Below are 4,999 nucleotides of genomic sequence, written 5' to 3'. Positions count from 1 at the left end.
TCTTGGGTGTTTATTGTTGCAAATGAATTTCAGGAGTGTTTGATCCACTTCTTTGAAGAATGTCATGGGTATCCTTAGAGGTATTGCATTAAATCTGTGCAATGCATTGGGGAGTATTGCCATTTTAATGATGTTAATCCTCCCAATACATGAGCCAGATATGTGTCTTCATTTTCTTGTGTCCTCTTTTATTTTCTGAAGTAGTGTTTTGTAGTTTTCTTTGTATAGGTCCTTCACCTCTTTAGTTAAGTTGACTTCAAGGTACTTAATTTTGTATGGCACTAATGTGAATGCCTTCTGCACACCTATATTTATTACAGCGTTATTTACAATAGCCAGAATCTGGAAACAAATAAGATGCCCTTCAGCAGATGAATGGCTAAAGAAACTGTGGTACATATACACAAAAGAATACTATTCAGCCTTCAGGAAAATGAAGTCATGAAATTTTCCTATATGTGGATGGACATGGAAACTATTTTGCTGAGTGAAATAAGTCAGAGGTAAAGATACAGACACAGAATAGTCTCACTCATCTATGATTTAAGAAAAACAAAATACATTATTGTAATAATAGACAGAGACAAAAGAGAAGAGGACTTAGAAGAAAGGACCATGATATGAAGCTTACTACAAAGAGTGGTGAGTGCAATTAGAGCAATAACTACACTAAAAACTATCTTGGCAATGGTAGTGAGTGAGAGAAGTAAAATGTCTCTCTTGAAAACAGGCAGGGGTTGGGGGAGGAGGAGAGTATGTGGGTGTTGGTGGTGGGAATGCTGCACTGGTGGGGTGTGTTTTTTTTTTTTTTAATAACTGAAACCAAACTACTAAAATGTTTGTAATCATGGTGCTTAAATAAAGATATTATTGAAAAATAAAATATAAGAAATAAAAATACAATAAATAATAAATAAAAAGGTGTGTGCATGGCTGAGGCAATAGCAAAGCAGTAGGGTGATTGCTTTGCATATGGCTGATCCAGAAGAGACCTAGAAATTAAACTTGGGCTGGAAGTTTCTTTTAGTGAGAAAAGGCAATCCACAAAATGGCTGATTTAAGCTAAGGTTGTGATGAAAAATCAGAGATATCACTGGAGTTTGGAGTTTGAATAATAGTATCTTTGTTGGCCTCTCTTTCTGGGACAAAAGAAATTCATGAATCATGCAATATGATTTATCTATCCCCTCTCCCATTTCCTCTTCTATTCCTTTTATAAAAATATGCTGACTATCATGCCTAGTGATTGTTGTATATATATTGTTTAAATATATACAATATTTCTGCATCAATTTTTGGAATCTCTTACTTTGGAAACACAGTTTTCAAAAAATGTTTCTGTTGTCCCAAAGAGTGAACTAGAACTTGAACAAAAATCTGTCAAGAGCTGGCTTTGGAGTGGAATGCTCAAGGTGAATTCACTGAGATGAACAAGATTCACATGCCAGATTTCAAGTAATTATTTCTTCCAGAAACTGTCTGCTCCAAGCACTTTAATAAAAAATGATAGAAAGAATTATTGACCTTTGAGACATTCAATTCCACCATGCAACTAAATATCTGTAGAGAACCTGGCTAGGGACGATTACAGCTGCCCTACCATGGAGGTGTTGCAATAGTTTATCTTCAAAATAAGCAAAGAAAATGTGTCAAATGAATCCCTAAAGGATGGTATGTGCAGATGGGGCTGGAAACTGCGTTTAGTAATTTTTCATCCTTGTTGTAATGGGATTCCCTTGGAAATATGTTAGAGATCATATGTAAATTTGACTTGTTACACTTACAGCACTTACAGCATTCTCGTGAAGAGTAGGAAGAGGATGATAAATGAAGATATAGGAAAGTTAATAATTTGAGAAAGAAATCCTTGTGAAAAAATTAAAACACGTATATGTTTTAATTTAAACAGAAATTCGGTTTATTATAATCAAACAAATCCTCAATGTGTGTTAAGTAAAAAATAAATGTGAATATGTTCTGGCCACTATCCTCTGGGAGTTTGCAATCATGTTGTTGAGACAACTGTATCACAGTGCCAGAAAGTTTCAGTCTGAGATAAAACAGCAGTCTGTTAAATGTGAAGTTGGGTGAGGTGATATATGCAGAGTAACAAAAAACAGTTTCCAAAGTATTTTTATTGCTTTAAAATGTTCAAAAATGGTTAACAGCTAACTTCCTGACCTTGCCTCCTCACTATCATCCTTTCCATTGCTCTCCCATGAACATCAGATAGTCCTATCAAACAACTTTTCATTGCATATGGCTACTAAAAAACTGAAACAAATTCACAGCTGAAACTTTAAACATTTGATAAATCTTAATAGCATGTACTTAATGCATGTATGTAATGTACTTACTTAATAAGTTCTATTATTTTATTATACCTTATCTTTGTAGTATTTTGTAATTAGAAACACTTTGAGGGATTCGAGGTTTGATGTGAGGGACACTTTGGTGGAGTGTGTGATGTTGGAACATTGTATTTATAAAACAGTATCATTTTTTATTAATAATTTTTATTTTGATCAAAGTGGTATTTTAGGTACATAATGAGATTGAATCAGGGGCACTCCCACCACCAATGTAAAACACTATCATTAACCATTGTAAATTATTATGTCTAAAATTAAAAATTTAGGGGCCAGAACATTGGTGCAAGCGGTAAGGCAGTTGCCTTGCATGTGCTAACCTAGGACGGACCGCGGTTTGATCCCCCGGTGTCCCATATGGTTCCCCAAGCCAGGAGAAATTTCTCAGCGCATAGCCAGGAGTAACCCCTGAGCATCACCAGGTGTGGTCCAAAAACAAAAACAAAAAAATAAAATTAAAAACCACTATAAGTGTGCTCGCTTCGGCAGCACATATACTAAAATTGGAACGATACAGAGGATTAGCATGGCCCCCGTGCAAGGATGACACACAAATTCATGACGCTTTCCATATATTTATATGAAAAACAAACAAAAACAAAACAAAACAAAAAACCCACTATAAGTTAATAGGATATATTGGAATGGTCATAAAAATGATGCCTCCAATCTTCAAGGACGAAACTGCACTCTCCAAGCAAGTGAAAGCAGAGATTAACAGATGGGAATATATTAAGCTGAGAAGCTTCTGCACCTCAAAGGAAATAGTGCCCAGGATACAAGAGCCACCCACTGAGTGGGAGAAACTATTCACCCAATACCCATCAGATAAGGGGCTAATCTCCAAAATATACAAGGCACTGACAGAACTTTACAAGAAAAACACATCTAATCCCATCAAAAAATGGGGAGAAGAAATGAACAGACACTTTGACAAAGAAGAAATACAAATGGCCAAAAGACACATGAAAAAGTGCTCCACATCACTAATCATCAGGGAGATGCAAATCAAAACAATGATGAGATACCACCTCACACCACAGAGAATGGCACACATCACAAAGAATGAGAATAAACAGTGTTGGCGGGGATGTGGAGAGAAAGGAACTCTTATCCACTTCTGGTGGGAATGCCGTCTAGTTCAACCTTTATGGAAAGCGATATGGAGATTCCTCCAAAAACTGGAAATCGAGCTCCCATATGATCGAGCTATACCACTCCTAGGAATATACCCTAGGAACACAAAAATACAATACAAAAACCCCTTTCTTACACCTATATTCATTGCAGCACTATTTACCATAGCAAGACTCTGGAAACAACCAAGATGCCCTTCAACAGAAGAATGGCTAAAGAAACGGTGGTACATATACACAATAGAATATTATGCAGCTGTCAGGAGAGGTGTAGTCATGAAATTTTCCTATACATGGATGTACACGGAATCTATTATGCTGAGTGAAATAAGTCAGAGAGAGAGAAAAAAACGCAGAATGGTCTCACTCATCTATGGGTTTTAAGAAAAATGAAAGATATTCTTGCAATAATAATTTTCAGACACAAAAGAGAAAAGAGCTGGAAGTTCCAGCTCACCTCAGGAAGCTCACCACAAAGAGTGATGAGTTTAGTTAGAGAAATAACTACATTTTGAACTGTCCTAATAATGAGAATGTATGAGGGAAAGGGAGAGCCTGTTTAGAGTACAGGCGGGGTCGGGTGGGGAGGAGGGAGACTTGGGACATTGGTGAGTTGAATGTTGCACGGTGATGGGTGGTGTTCTTTACATGACTAAACCCAAACACAATCATGTATGTAATCAGGTGTTTAAATAAAAAAAAATTAAAAAAAATGATGCCTCCATATATAAAAAATTAGGAAGAAAAAAGAAAGGGAAAATGAAGAAAGGAACAAATAAAGGAAGAAAGACATAAAATAACTAAGAAAAACAAATTAAAGAAGAAAAGTAGTCCAAGATTTCTGATAATTTATACTCTTGCATGGTTACTTTGTACACAGATATAAAAAGTTTACCAGATGATAAAATATGGCCAGACTTGAAAAAATATAGAAGACAGATTGGACCTTTATTAAAGAACAAGTCTTATTTGTAAAATAAGGTGAACCATTTTTGCTTTTGGCTTTATTTATTTATTTATTTATTTATTTATTTATTTATTTATTTATTTATTTATTTATTTTTGGGCCACATCCTGTGGCACACATGGGTTCCTCCTGGCTATGTGCTCAAAAAAACCCCTGGAGGGGTTTGGAGACCATATGAGATGCTGGGAGTTGAGCCTGGGTTTGTCGCATGCAAGACAAGTGCCCTACCAACAGTGCTATCACTCTGACCCTCAAGTTAATCTTCATAAATTCTGCAGCCTCATTTCAGTCCAAAATCTTGTGTTACCTTAATTGATTCAATCCCTAATAAATGTTTGGACATTTGTCACATAATACCAGACATCATAGAGCTCTAGGTATGAGAGCAGGGCAAGGGAGACTGTACTCAAAATACATTCCTATTTTCATTAGTACATTACCTACATATGTGATTATGTTTATCTACTAGTTCTCTTGAATCTAATTTAAGCTATTAAATTTTTTGTTTGGTTTTGGGCCATACCCAG

At 35.7% G+C, this 4,999-nt stretch overlaps 1 non-coding gene across 1 annotated transcript; it reads left to right on the top strand.

Moving 5' to 3' along the window:
- Positions 1–2,842: 2,842 nt before the first annotated feature.
- Positions 2,843–2,947, top strand: LOC126007404 (U6 spliceosomal RNA). The gene has a single exon (XR_007494980.1). It is a non-coding gene; the product is annotated as a U6 spliceosomal RNA (small nuclear RNA).
- The last annotated feature ends 2,052 nt before the right edge of the window (positions 2,948–4,999 follow it).

This window comes from Suncus etruscus, chromosome 4, assembly GCF_024139225.1.
Source record: "Suncus etruscus isolate mSunEtr1 chromosome 4, mSunEtr1.pri.cur, whole genome shotgun sequence".
Taxonomy (NCBI): Eukaryota; Metazoa; Chordata; class Mammalia; order Eulipotyphla; family Soricidae; genus Suncus; species Suncus etruscus.
This window is presented reverse-complemented; position numbering and strand designations above follow the sequence as displayed.